General features: G+C 47.7%; 1 protein-coding gene and 1 non-coding gene across 9 annotated transcripts in view; one reads left to right on the top strand and one right to left on the bottom strand.

The window, feature by feature from the left end:
- The window catches only part of LOC100121596 (CUGBP Elav-like family member 4), a 566,446-nt gene that overhangs the window by 460,868 nt on the left and 90,227 nt on the right, over nt 1-15,351 (top strand). The gene's annotated exons all lie outside the window — the stretch shown is intronic.
- TRNAN-GUU lies at nt 12,593-12,666 on the bottom strand. The gene has a single exon. It is a non-coding gene; the product is annotated as a tRNA-Asn (tRNA).

Genomic DNA, 15,351 nt, shown 5'->3' with positions numbered 1-15,351 from the left:
GCCGACGAGGAGATTGATTAACGAGCGAGAGTCGTGCACATCTCTCGAGAAAAATGGCGACTGCAGCGCGCGCGCGAGAGAGAGAGAGAGAGAGAGAGAGAGTGAGAGAGAGAGAGAGAGAGAGAGACGATCGAGTACAAATTGTCTCGAGGGTCGGCTCGAGAGATGGACCCGGGAATCAATCCACTTCTTCTGCCCTTTTCACGAGCAAGAGAGAGAAGTCCTTTAGTCGTCGGTGCCGAGGAGGAAGAAAGTGTACATTTTCAGGGAGGACGGCTCTCGATTTTTCGGGGGAAGAGGGTTCGAACGCTCCCATTGTTGCGAGCCTCACGGATGGCTGAGCTTTTGCATTAAAAATTGCTCGAGTGGTAAAGAACGTCCGAGTGGACGATGTGCATTTAGCGCTGCTGTACACTTTCTTCTTTTTTGGCGCATAGACACTTTTGCCGAGATAATTTTCTCAAACTGTAATCTATAACATTCGCTCGCCCGGCGAAGATCGCGATCCTTGAACTTCATTACGGGCCGTCCTCGTCGATTTTTCAAGCTCCTCGGTCATTAATATCCGACGCATCATTATCCCCCTCGCCGTCATTCCCGGCGTTTAATCTGTCGACGTCGAATTTCGTAGGGTCGTGTACCATCCGTCGAAAGATCCTTTTTTCCCTCTCTCTGCCAGTCCTCGTAGCCTACTTTTAAATTATACGCCGAAGAGAAAACAAAGTTTCCGGTGATTAAATCGAGAAAGCTATCGGGTAATGACTCCCCCCCCCCTTCTTCACGATTGATGCGACATCTCTCCTGCAATCTATTTAAAAGGCTTTTCAATCTTCGATTGCGTTACGCGTCCGTGAAACGCTTTTCTAACGTTCCGTCCTCGATTTTTCTGTTTCAGGTAAGTTGCAGCGCACGAATTTCTCGCCGCATGACGATGTGAGTGTAACTCGCTCGTGGTGATACATAGCCTCTTTATAATCCCCTTTCGCCTGCGCTCGCGCGCGTCCGCAAAAATATACCCGCATTGCCCCTTATCACGTGAGCATTAGAATTATGTTTCCTCCTGCGCGTCTACGACTTTATCCGCCCTCGTGCTCATGCTCTATCCCCCGACGATTCTTGAAGCGAAAATAAAAAAAAAACAGAAAATTTCGACTCCTCCCCTTTAAACGCGCCACACGAGAGGCCGTAGCGCGTCGTCTCTTCGGGATGCAAAGTACACGCTGGAGACTCGACGTCGACGTCGTCGTCGTATGACGGAGTCGTTAAGGGCGTCGCGCTAGGCATGCGAAATCAGCCGCGCGGCTTAAGCGCGAGTTAAATATTAATCGGCAGCGGCTCCGAAATTGAAGAGAGCAACTTCGCTGAATGTCATGATGACGTGCGCACGTATGTATTATGACATATATTATACATATATAATCTCTAGATATAAATTTTCTCTCTTAATAATATACATTCCAAGGATTTGAATATAAGGCTGAGGTAGGAGCGAAGCATCAGCGAATTTCCCTGAGATATATATCCGCGCGAAGAGAGAAAAATAAACGATATCGCCGCGGCTCTCTCTCACGGAAAAGTGCGCGAGCGATGATCCGGCTCTCGGCTATATAACGCAAAGATTCAATCTAGATTGGCAGAGAGTCGCTCGCACGAATAGACGTCGGGCGGAACCGATGAAAATAATCAGCGGGACGTTTAGCGAAACGAGCTGCCGGCGACTTTCCGACTTTCATTTCATTTTGCTTCTGCCTTTTATGCCGCGCCGTCGCTTCTTCTTCTTCTACGTCCCCCTGTCTTCCTTTTTTTTTTAAGTCGACTCGCTGAGCGAGGCTTTTTATTATTCGAGAGGATCCTCGCGTCTTCTCTTTTAACGTCTTCATTCGGAATCTAGCGCTGCGCAGTTTTACGCCTTAGTACGCCGAGAGAGAGTCTCTTGGCGCGCAGTTTTATCGGGACGACTGTGTGTCGCTCTCTCTCTCTCTCTCTCTCTCTCTCTCTCTCTCTCTCTCTCTCTCTCTCTCTCTCTCTCTGCTGCCGCTCTGTGCTTATGAAAATGTAATATTTTTTTTAGCGACGCGACAGAGAGAGAGAGAGAGAGAGAGAGAGAGAGAGAGAGAGAGCGAGCTCCGCAACTGAATATTTGTATCCCCGAGGGCGAAGTGTCGCGAGCGGAGCTGCAGCGAGAAATTTTACGACGCAGCGGCGCGCTCTTATTTTTTAGTGGCGGGAAATTTAATTTTTGAGTCTTATATACGTATACGCCCTTTTCGAGTTTACTGCGGCGCGAGAGACTTTTACATGCGCGGCTAGCTGACAAAAAAGGGCTTCCATCGAGTTATTTTTCTTTTTTTTCGCTTTACGTTATTTTAAAGAGAGAAGAACGCGCTGCTAGAGTCGAGTATTTACGAAATTAATCAAGCCGACCGCATTCATAGGGAGCCTGATCAAACATAACTCGTCGCGGCGCCAAAGAAATGACATTCAAATAGACTTCCCTCTCGAGGGCTTGTACGACATGGCCGCGCGACAAACTATCGGCTGTTCTCTCAACTCGCTCACCCTCGCACAGCTCCAATTATAATTCCCTCTATTTTCGCTCGCGCAGTCGACTCGGCCAGACCAACGACGTTTCCGATTCCCTCCCACTCTCTCTCTCTCTCTCTCTCTCTCTCTCTCTTTCCCTCTCTCTCTCTCCACACTCAATTAAACTCGGCGAAAATTAGCTGGAAAGAGAGCCGGCGAAATTGCGAAAATCCGACGCCGCCGTAGAGAGATGGAATATTCGCCCCGGTCGACTTTTCACCTCCGAGAATTGCCCGCCGCCGCGCTGTGAAATAGTGTGTTCTGCACTCACTCTCTCGTGGCGCGACAGATGAGTTTGTTTTTCAAATTTCCCGCGCACAGCAGCGCAAATAGCGCGCGCGTAATTCGAATTCATCAATTTTTCCTCGCGCGTATGTATTCGACGGCGGTGCGGCGTTATGCGATTCAATAACAGCGAAAATTCTCTACTTCTCCTTTTTTTACCTCTCGTTTCGAAAACCAGCGGACAGCGCGAGAGATGCTCTCACGTCCGACGGCGGCAGGATCGATACCGCGTAATTCATCATTTGTATGCGACGGGGCGGGCGACTCTCGCCTTCTCCTTTTTTTTCTATCATCTCTCTCTGCCGCGTAGGACACGGGATATGACGCCAGCTGTAGCACAGGTACTCGCACACATAGATATACGTGTGACAGACGAGTCGGCGGCTCGTATAATCGCGATTTTTTGCAGCTCGCCGGACACCTCGTCGCCGCCGAGGCCTGTGTTATGGCTTATCGGAATATCGAGCTTTTTCCGTGCCGTGAGTTTGCCGAGAGCGAAAGTTTGTAAGGCTATTGTTTCATACCGCTTTACTTGAAAATTCGCAAAAAAATAAAGGATATTCGCGCGAGGTTAAAGCCGGACGGAAGCGGAAAACCGCAGCATCAGGCACTTCGCTCGCTCTGTCTGTCGTAAATCTGCCGTGCGTTCTCCCTTTTATAAGAGCTCGAAATTTTCGCACCGCAGTCGAGGGGAGGTCAACCACAGCTGGCCGGCTATTAGGCGAAGGCGGCGCTGATGTCGGTCACTTAGGCCAGCGCTCGCACTCTAAACGCCGCCACTTTGCCCCGGGACTCCGCGCCTCTCTCTCTCTCTCTCTCTCTCTCTCTCTCTCTCTCTCTCTCTTCCTGAAATATCGTCTCCGTTTGTTTAACGACGCCCCGACCCGTCGGCCCGCGCGTGGCTTTGGTGGACCGCGCACAATGGGGTTAATGAAATTAATCTTCCGAGAGCTCGCACTTCTTCGTAGCCTGGGGCTAGCTTTCACCGCCTTTTTTCACGAAACGAAAATCTCGCAGAAAATTCCGGCCGACACATCCCAGGCCTATAGCGGGGCATAACGCGAGCAGTCGAAAAGGAGACATCAAACCCACCCCGAGCTTGTCCCAACGAATACACACACACACAGTCTTTGACGGCTGTATACGAGGGTCCGCGCGGCGCAGCAGTAGAGGACACAGACGGCGCGGCGCTTTCTACTCTCTCTGTTCGTCGGTGTAGGCCCGCCTTCAATTTGTATGTTAATTCACGCGAGCGTTCGGCCAGTACGCTTAATAATGTCATGTTTATTCAGCGATGATATCGCGTCCGGCGCTCGCGCCTATATAACCGCCGAAAAACACACACACACAGAGCGCGAGCTTTGAGCGCCGCGAGGGGATGAATATTAATTCGCGACCCCCCTCGCTCTATACACGTGCGCGCGGGGACGACTGATTAGTTTTCTTGGACAGTGTACGCTTTTCTCCTCGCAAGGCTGGAAGAAAAAGCGCCGCCGCGACGACAAAAAGAAGGTGAACTTTTCCATAATACACGCGGAGAGGGAGTATAAAAGTACAGGCGGCCGCGCGGCAGAGCGGCGCTAATGAATGTATAACTCGCGCCGTGTCTTAATTTGGCGTAATGAGGAGGAGCGAGTCGAGAGTCGCGCGCAAGAAAGGGACAAGTTTTTAACAATCTCGGCCGGCCAGCACACGGCCAGCATTTTTCTCCCTGCTAATTACAAGTTAAACGCTCTCGGGACGAAGTTACCCGACGCGGAATTTCTTATTATTCCCACTTCTCGCTCTCGCTCTCTGCGCTCTGCGGCCCCTTTTTCTCCAGCGCGAACCAAGAGCGAGGGGGATTATATCCTTTATAAATATGACGGCGTAATATATTCCCTTGATTATCTCTCTCTCTCTCTCTCTCTCTCTCTCTCTCTCTCTCTCTCTCTCTCTCTCTCTCTCTCTCTCTCTCTCTCTCTCTCTCTCTCTCCGTCGGTCTCGGGTAATAATAAAAGTGCCCGGCATGGAATTAGGTCGTTACTTCGGGCTTTTAACCTACTTTTTGGAAAAATACACCCGAGCATTGTTTGGATTTTCGAGAGTCAAAAAACAATGAATATTCATAATGCGCGCGGGCTGCAGTTTATTATTCTTCGAAAGCAGGTCAAAATCCTCTTGGGAGATCAGCTCTCCGAGGCTTGGCAACGGGCGTCAGCCGCGTCGGATGTGTATTCGCGAGCTGCAAAGGCTGAAAATCGAGTAGGCGTCTCGTTAACGGCCGTCGAGCTTGAGAGTCGTTAGTGTCCGATCCGCGTGTGGCGTTGCGTGACGAGACCGAGAGCGCCGTGGCCGAGGACTGTACGCACGCGTGTCACTTGTGCGAACAGGATATAGCCTCGACGTAGGTCTGCGGGAGGATTTCGAACGTTGAAAATTTAAATCCGCACGCGGTTCGCGCGGTTTTGTTTCCGCGGAATTCTGAGCAGTATAGGTTAAATGGGTTATCTCATTATACTTTATCGCTGAGATTGATTATCGGGCAAGTATAAGTTATTTGTCGAATTTCTCGCGTGACACGAGTGTCTGGCACTTTTTCACTCGTAGATAATGCAGAGCTTAGGTATTTCCGAAAATTTCTCGCGAGCTCGTCCATCAGTCGAGTTCGTTTCATGACACCAGTCAGAGATAGGATTAATTTTTAAATTCTAATTTTCCTTGAACCACCAAAGTGTAATCCAATACACAACGCGTCTCCCTCCCTCGCATTCTACGTAATAGACCGAAGTTTTTCTGATGAAAGTGCTCCGGTATCTCCCGTCATCAGCTGATTCCGATCGACGCGACGACGACAAGGTGTATACAGCTCGACAAAAAGCCAGCTTTGACTAGTGTGTACCGCTTCGATCACGTGTGTTTCGCTGTGTCCCCTTGAAATTTGAGTCACGCCGATAAGCTGCTTTTAATCCACTCGGACGACTTTCCAATTAGGTGAGCTGAAATCGTTTTTCCTTAATGTATACCATTATAATTCACGCACATAAATGCATCAGCCTCTATATAGAGATACCTTGGAAGCTCTCTCTCTCCGAATTCGACGTTTCTAAGCTATGCGTCGACCCTAACGCCGAGCTTTCGACACAATGGGCTCTGCCGTTTTCGGCTTCGGCTGCTTTCAGCGGAGACGAGACTAGACGCGCCTTTGACTGCCTGGCGACGGGACTCTTGAATAGGGGAAAGCTCTCGAAAAGGGGAAACGCGCTGCAGACGGTATATAGCTCTAGTTCGGTGAAAATTTTTCTTTCGCTATAGATGCCGCCTTATAAAACAATGCATATTGTTAGCTGCATGTGCGAGCAAACGAAACGCAATATCTCCTTTTCCAACCTACAAGGCTTCATTCGAATGATTGCGTTTAACAATCGCGAGAGGGGCTTCATTTTTCAAAAAACTTTTCTCATCCACTGCGAGCCAACTAGAATGCGTATTCGATGTATACACTCGACTATCAACTCCCCCGGCTGCAATTCGAGTTAATTATAATTTTCCCATTTCGCCTAGCTCTCCCTTGAATTCCCGGCACGTTAACGGCCCGCGCGCGAACTTCTCTCTCAACAGTCCTCCTTAACGGGTCGGCCCCCCGTTAATGCGACATCGTTCGCAGCCGATTTCGCGCGAATCATTCGTAATGGCCGCGTTACGATCATCCGCGTCTATAACTCGATTCCGGCGACGGCTCGTTTCTCTCTCTCTCTCTCTCTCTCTCTCTCTCTCTCTCTCTCTCTCTCTCTCTCTCTCTCTCTCTGCGAGTGATTATCGTTAAACCGGGCTTTATTATCCCTTGCTCCTTTTTTTTCCTCTTCCTCCGTTCTTGTAGTGTTATAGGATGTATTATTGACGAGACGACTTGATTTTCATTCAAATCGCGAGGGATAAGTCTGGTAGGATGATTCCAGTAGTAGAAAAACAACGAGCTATAGGAACGCCTAAATTATCGTCGGAATTCGTGGCGTAGAAGCCAGGCATCTCACCGGCGGTCGCTTCTAATTAATTTCACTGTCAGCGACTCGACGACGAGGACGGATTGTTTGTCGACACTCGAGAGAAGCACGAAAACTATTCGGACTCGCGGTCTCTCGGCATCTTGCTGCTCGAAAGAGGGGGGGGGGAAGATAATTGAGTGCTATTGTCTCCACGGATAGCTTGCGGTATCGATTAATCGATTCCTCGCGATTTTCCGATTGTTCGCGATAACATTGCAATAATGAAAATGTTGTGCAGCGATAATTTATGCAAAATTAACACTCGACCGAAGATATCAGCGCATCGCAGCGCAAACGAGCCATCAATTAGACCGGACGACGACGGCGACTCATCCATTACTCTCTCGTGTGCGGCGCGCGCGAGCTTGCGACAAATCTGTTTCCCGATGCAAATGCAGTGTGTAGCCGACGCTCGGCACCGCCGTGTAAGTACAGCTGCGCTACTGCAGGCGCTGACTTTTGAATTAATGAGAGATAGGGTCTCCCGCTCGACACTGGCCGCCGCCGTCGTGCGCGATAAGCTCGTGTGTGTGTGTGTGTGTGTGTGTGAGTGAGTTTCGATTTTACCTCCAGTTGGCAAAGCTCTCTCGAGATGATTTATTATCGGTTTTGTTGATCCTGCTGAGAAGAAAAAAAGCGTAAAGTTATTGTAATCAACGTTATATGCATATAATATGCGTAGGCACAGTGTGTATATGTGTTATATATAACGCACGCGGCAGATATTGTGAACGGCGTCGGGTCGAAATTACATTAGATGCGCCGTGTAGCCGCATTACCGTTACTCAGGCCGTCATGACTTAAGACGCGCCATTGGAACCTGCTGCAACGGAGCGCACCAGCTTGTGCTCCCTCGATTCCATTATCGTTCGACGTCGCCTGCGGTCGGGCGTATTTAGCGAATTATCGAATTTCATCGCTAATACACAGAATATCCTACACGTTGCAGTGATTTCGAGTGAGAAAAATACTCGTTCAACGTCTTTCATTCCGTACAGTTGAAAATTTTCCTAACGCGCGCTCAAGAAACTGTATATAGTCTCTCTCTCTCTCTCTCTCTCTCTCTCTCTCTCTCTCTCTCTCTCTCTCTCTCTCTTTCTCTCTCAGAGAAGGAGATGCAACGACGGAGCCCCCTATACGATTATTATTAAGCAAGCTATAGAAGCTCGCGCGCGAGACGATTACACGCTCTTCGCGATAATAACCATGTGAATGGGCTTCATTAAGACTCGCGCGCGAGCGGCGCGCTGTGTATAGCCCTCTCTTTGCTAACCTCGAAAAGCCGGCTGCAAGGATCTTTAGCTGCCACACACCTGCTCCTTAAATGTTTAAGCGCTTCAAGAGAGGCTATAACGGGATTAGAAACTGAAAAGTCGTTGAGACGTTGCTTCGTTTTCGATGTCGCGACGCGTGTGTGAATTAAAACAGCTTCAAGATGCAACAAGAGCCGTCGATACGCATCAGAACTCGCAAGATTGTTTCAGACAGAGGAGTTTCAATTTGCGCAACAGAGAGAGAGAGAGAGAGAGAGAGAGAGAGAGAGAGAGAGAGAGAGAGAGAGAGAGAGAGAGAGAGAGAGAGAGAGAGACAGAGCCTAAGCCGTTAAAGGCCGCGTTTGAATTTTGCCTGATTGTAAATTTAGCTCCGGGCGCCAGAGGATGCCTTTCAAAAGCACCGGCATTCGTAAACACGCGCGCAGCTAACGTATAGCTGCGTATACGGGTATGTGTGTGTGTATTCACGGTTATGCCGTTGCTTTGCAAAGAGAATTTCTGAAAAGCCCTGTCGAACGATTCAATGCGCTGAGTGGGGGACAGAGGAAGAGGCGCGGAGCGATTTAATGGGGAAACGAATTGCTGGGGATTGTTTATTAGTTAACAGGGTTTGCATGTTTCGCGAGGTTAAGCTTTGTTGGCTTTGAATCAATGATAAGCGAACTTTTCCAATTCTCCAGCAACAATCAACGCAAATTAAATTCCAAAACGAAGAAGCTGCACCACCTCGCCCACTCGACAGCTCGCGAAAGCACACCCACTCACTCAATATAACGCTCCTCGCGCCCGCGCGAGACACGAAGGCAAATACACACACCGTCGAGGCCCGCAGCCTTACTCTCTCTCTCCTCTCTCTCTCTCTCTCTCTCTCTCTCTCTCTCTCTCTCTCTCTCTCTCTTACCCCCTTTCGCGAGAACTTTAGCGCTACGCCGTCATCACTTATGCATCGCGCTACACCCTTCACAAAGCGATCCCTCGAGATTTCCAGAGCTGCTCTCGTCTGTCGCAGCAAGAACCGAGCAGCAGCGGCAGCGTATGTGCCTAGGTACACCTGTTGAGTACAAGAGCCTCCTTTCTCTCTCTCTCTCTCTCTCTCATTCTCCAAGAGCGCGCCATTCCCGATTCTCTTTTCGGCGAGAAATGAAATATCTCTGCGCGCTCTCGAGTTAAACGCGCGCCGGATTGAATTATACACGCCCTCTCTGTTTAACGAGCTTTCTTTCACTCTCGTATTCTTCAGTCGCTATATTGAAAGCGCGCCTGATTTTCCGTTACAAGCTTTAATCAAGCAATCACCTGGGCAATAGCTACCTGCAAGTGGTATAGCAGCTCGCGCAATACCCAAATTAAGCGGCCAGCCGATTGGCACTCCGCTAACAAACTTCCCTTCTGCAAATTCGCCTGAGAGAGAGAGAGAGAGAGAGAGAGAGAGAGAGAGAGAGAGAGAGAGAGAGAGGCCCGGATTTATACGGCGGTCGCGCGGCTTCCAACTTCCAACCAGAAGCCATCAATGGCTCTATCGGCGCCGCCGCCAACTGTTCTCGACCCTACAGTCTCGAACGTCTAGTTGGATACCTAGTACTGGCTGCTGATGGGCTTCCCTGCATCAGCTTCTCTCTCTCTCTCTCTCCCTCTCTCCCGCGCGCGTCTCGGCCAGATTCTGATTAAAGTGGTCGAGCTGTGTGTTGCTACGGTGTTTAGGTTGATTGCAACTTTCCGGTAGAGGGGATTTTGGAAGCGCTGGGGTAATGACTGCTCTAATACTGTTGGAGATTCATGCTCGTGTGGTTATTTTTATTATTATTTGCTTCGGCTTATAAGGGTTACATTATTGGTTCGCTGCTTACATCGTTTCAAGAGTAGTTCGACGCAAAACACGAGAGTTGACAAAGCATAGCCAATGCTCAAGATTAAAGTGACGTTCGTGATTAACATCGAGCGCATGCTACCTCTTTCGGCGTATTGCTTAAGCCCAAAGTTTTTGTCCTTGCTGATCAACCATTTGAGAATTCCAGCTTCGTGAAATCTGAGGAAAACCTCTTTGAACGCCTCGATGTACGGAGTGCGTTTTCGAAGGCGTAAAAGTAGTCGACTCGTCCAAAACTTACCTTGCCTACCTTAAACATAATTCCCGGAACTCTGTCCGTTTGTAGTTCGTAAGTTGCTCTGAAGGTCGACAGAATGCACATCGTGTCGTCTTTGAGCTGATGAAGACACGACATGTTCTCGAAGGTGCGAGTGCGTGACCTTAGTTTATGAAATAGTAAATTTTCGTTGGGTAGCATTACACTTTGAAAAGTTTGGTTACCCATCAGCAAATTCATCTTTGACCTTTCCACATCTCTAATGGTATCGAAGTGTGTATTATCTTTGGCCACTAGCATGTTGGTGAGCTGAGCGTGAAGACTGGAAGAGTATATTGCGAAAGCTATTGCTGTGTTGAGAAACATAAATCTACGAGATAAGGCTTGTGGAACGTTTGGTATAGGAGCAGCTAGTAAGATACGACACACCTCGAATGTATTTAAAAATTGTATTTTGAATTTTGTCAGATTCAGCAAGTAAGTCACAACGATGAATAAAATGGGTAGGATGATTATTTGGAGGTTCACCTGAAGTTCTAACTTCGTTTTTACAGGCCAAGATGCCAAGTGCTTGAGTCTATTCCCACAAAAATAAAAGTGAAGTAAATTAGATTCGATATTCAAACGCCACGGAATTATCATCATGTTGACTTCTTCATTATTCACTTTCCTGTAAGCAATTCCTAGCTTTTGATCAATACTGCTGAACGTATTGTTATCCTTGTTGAATACCAACTTGAAATTCAGTCTTAATTGCTTCCATAATCGGTCTGGTGTAGAATCCGTTGTGAATAGTTATTTCTTTTCCGTAATTCGTTGGGTTGATGTAAGGTGGATTGTGAAAAAATGCTGACTTCAGAGGATACTTGTTAAAATTTTTCAATTTGTTTGGAAACAATTTTACGCTTATTTCCAAACATTCTTCTTTGAAAACGTTGTAGAAAGGGTTGAAATAATGGACAGAAGTATTATCGGTGCTGTTCCTTACGTTAAAAATAGAAAAGTCGATGAATTTAAGTGACCACGCGTATTCCAATACTGCTCTGTATTGATTCGTTGTAGTTGTTTCTTCGCCGAATAATATGGTTGGGTATTTTACCCTTGGAGTTTTTTCCAGTAATGCCGTTAGATATCGAAGCAAAATTTTCAGCTCAGTGATATAATCCCTGATTGTCGTGTATACTTGTGTTCAGAATCCTTTAAGCAGTCAACGTGCGTTAAACTTGACATGTCAATTTTTACACTAGGAACAGCTTGCGATAAATGTTTAAAAATAGCATTTTGATCCTTTGAGATGTCTGGTTGACTATCATTGAAGAAGATTACTGCTTGATTTGACTGTAACTCATTATTGATTTTGGTGAGGAGGATGCTTTGCCAATTGAACTGGTTTAGAGTTGATGTTGACGCATGCAGATTAACATGTACCAAGAATAACAGTGTAAACAAAGACATCTCACATGTTCGTTCTTTGGATACTCACTTTTCTAACACTATATTGATTTCAAGTCACTAATTCGCGGCGGAAAGCTCAAAATTTATTCTAGTATTCAGCTCCCTTGGTAAAGCCTCGCCAACTACTGAAGCATCGCTAAATTGATTCCTCTGTCTGGACCGCAAAGCAGCAATTTTCCAAACTATACCTTGTTATTCACATATTGATAATCAATTCGAGCAATTTAAAACTACTAAAACTCGACGCTCTAATAATTATCCGTATAAGAAGAGTCTAAAGTGCAGGAAAACTGCATAGTTACGTGCTACATCCAAAACCATCACAAAACTATGAATGCACAATTCATTCCCCCGAAAATTCCTCTCTAAATCCCCTCATCTCGCGCGGGCATTAAAACGCACTCTAGCGACAAAACTGCCGCCTAGTTATGCCTAAAAGCATACAGCGAAAGACTGCTCAGTCATCAGGCGGAGTCTGACGAGACACCGGGTAATTTCACTCGTGCAACGGCTCCTTACTTTCTCGTCCCTCGAAACAGCAGCCGAGTAGAAACGCGGAAGCAATTTCGCGACGTTTGAGCGAGTTAGCGTCGATGGATGTGTATAGTCGCGGCAAAGAGCGAGTATATACGGAGCGTAGGTACAAAGAAGAAAATAGAGGCGCAGGGAACGAGGTAAGCGACTGCCGTGTATAGCACAGCGCTGCAGGTGCGCGTGTTATCTCGGCGCGTGCTCGCGAGAAAATTCGCGGCTATACGCCGATAAATTCCGTGTAGTCTGCTCTTGTGCCGCTATTTATGCGCGATACGTTTCGCGATATGCGCGAGCGATTAAAACTCTTATGTGTGAGTGCGAGTGGAACGTTGTGGACGAGGAAAAAAAAAGACGCTCCCGGGTGGGCTCGAACCACCAACCTTTCGGTTAACAGCCGAACGCGCTAGCCAATTGCGCCACGGAAGCGTTGACAATGTCGCGCGAAATGACGCATCAGGGTCGCGGATTAGATAACTTTGAAAAGACAGTGGTTTTGCGCAAGTGTAATCGGATTATCAGTAGTGATAAGACGGACTTACGCTGATAACATCGTGGCGGTTGTCGTACTACGAATTCGTCTTCGAAAATACCGACTATACAGAAAAAATAAGAATAAATCGAATTCCTCCAACTGAGAGAAAACTTGACGAAGCTCCGCATAAAAGGAAAGCCGCATGATCGAACTATAATGACGAAAGAAACAGAGCACGGAGGGGAATAAACTCGTAGCCGCTCACGATTGCTACTGCTGTGTGTATAGCTATATTATACGCGCGGGGGAGTTTGGTAACGATCGTCGGAGTTGAGACAAAAATAATAACTCGTCAATGCGGATTTTCCCTCTCTCGCCGTTTTCCCAAATAACCGCGCGCCAGCGGCGTTGTTTCTTATCGAACTATACATAGTCTGATTTTTTTTACTATACTATGGTAGTATCGCCTGTATCATTTCACCGCATTATTACACGAAAATTAGAATTCGAAGCCGAAGAAAAAACGCATATTATAGCATAGAGGAGCAGGCAACATATGTATAATACACAGCGTACAGCTTGTAACGTTTACTGATATTACGATAGAGGAGAGAGAGGAGAAAGAGCAGCAGCGCAGCGTCGCCGACATAAACGGCTTTAATGCCCAGGGCTGACCTCAGCCCCGACGTCGTCGTCGTCGTCGCGTATAGTTCATAAACTTTCAACTATGCCGCACAATAAAAAGTTAACGCTCGCGACTGCGCTGTATACGATATACCGTACGTGTGTGTGTATATATATATATATATATATATATATATATATGTATGTATGTATGTATGTATGTATATAAATGCAGCGCACGGCTGTACACTCGGCTGGATTATACTACGCGGCGCCGTTAAGGAAATCCTCCGTAGATGAGTGTACTTTGATGTTTATTCGTTAATGCGTTTAGTGCGTTGTTATGTCGACCTCTCCTTCTCTCCGCGTGTATAGGTATATAGTAGACGCAAGCATTTAATAGAGCTATATGCGTATCGGTTATTCTTTGTTCAGCAGTTCTTTACACTCGCTGTTTAATCTTCGGATTTGAAACTCGCAATATTGTTTACGCCCGAAAACTCCTCGAGTTAAGCGCTTGGTTTCATGCGCCGTCAGGGAGTGCAAACCTTGGCCGAAGTTGTCTCCCTTGCGAAAGCTCGCGCGCGCAGCAGCGAGAAAAGCCGCTTTTCGCAGATAATTTCAGGCTAGCTCTCTTCATAAGTAGAGTTTGATGAAAATTCCGCGACGTATCTTCCCGCGTATTATTCGCAAATTGATGACGAAATTTTAATTAGACATTCACGAACTCATCGAGAGCTTTCGAGTGTACCGACGCGCGTCTATACACGCACCTATATCGTCATCGTATAACGAAGCGGCAAAAGCGCGTATGGAAAAAATAGATAATTGAATTTTGTCGTCGCTGCGTGCGCGCGGCGCGTATTCATACACATCGTGTGCGCGCTCGAATCGCTTTAACCGCGTATAGCGCGAAGCCATAAAACGAAACCTTATTCAAACATTCGATCAATTTCGGCGCGGGCCTCGAATTATGGCGCTAAAAACCGTGCTCTCTCGCGCGCTCGCTTCGCGTTATACACGTATAATAATTTGATTTAATCGCGGTATCGAATTATAAAATTAATCCGATCGAATTTAACGGCTTATTGGATCTCCGCTCTCGCGATGACTGTACGAAAAAAAAGAATAAAATCGTATGCGTATAAGCGCGTGGAAAATCATCGTCGCGCCGCGCATTTCTCTCAAGCGGGAGTAGAAAAAAGGACGCGCGAGACACAACGACACCTTTTTAATTAACCCCGACGCAAATTTCAGCTCCGCAAGCTCCTTGTCCGCGGTATAAAGTTACCAGCGCGCGCTGCGGGGGAAGTTGCCGGGCTCGCTTCTCATTAAGCTGAGTGTCGGAGGGGCTGACGCGGGGGTGGGATAGAGAGGAAGTTGCAGACACGCTAACCGGGCTCCACAGGTTGTACCAACTGCGAGACAGAGAGAGAGAGAGAGAGAGAGAGAGAGAGAGAGAGAGCTGCGCGGAGTGTGTGATGCGAGAGAGTTTGGCGAGCGGGGGGTAACTTAAAAAGCGCTTGCGGGAGTGTGGAGGCTGAAAAGTGCGGGCTGCTGAGACTTTCATCGATTTCGCCGAACACGAGTGTGAAAAGAGTACAAGCATGGCTTATTTTTTCCGGAATAGCGTGGGCGTCTATATTTATACGCATCGCACGACGTATAAGCTCGTAGCGCGGATAGTAGTAGAGCAAAGGGACTATATTTCCTCGATAAGCATCGTCGCCAGCAGTATAGTAGCAGCGACTCGCCCCAAGAAACCATCGACTTTATCAAATCTCCGCCTCGCGCGCTCGCGGCCATAACTCGAGCCTCCCGCATGCAAAAGCTACGCACACATCGCCGCGAAACCACCGACAGATAAAACCAGTCCACTGATGGTAGCCGGGCTGCACACAGTAGCGAGGCGGATCTCGTAAAGCGCTTTACGGCTGGTCGGCATCGCCTTTATCCACGTGAGAAATCTAAGCTATACATGCGCGCAACGTATAGCGTAGATACACACAACGGCA

The sequence above is a fragment of the Nasonia vitripennis genome, chromosome 1 (genome assembly GCF_009193385.2).
Source record: "Nasonia vitripennis strain AsymCx chromosome 1, Nvit_psr_1.1, whole genome shotgun sequence".
Taxonomy (NCBI): Eukaryota; Metazoa; Arthropoda; class Insecta; order Hymenoptera; family Pteromalidae; genus Nasonia; species Nasonia vitripennis.
Note: the sequence above shows the minus strand (reverse complement) of the source record. Positions and strands in the feature narration are given on the sequence as shown.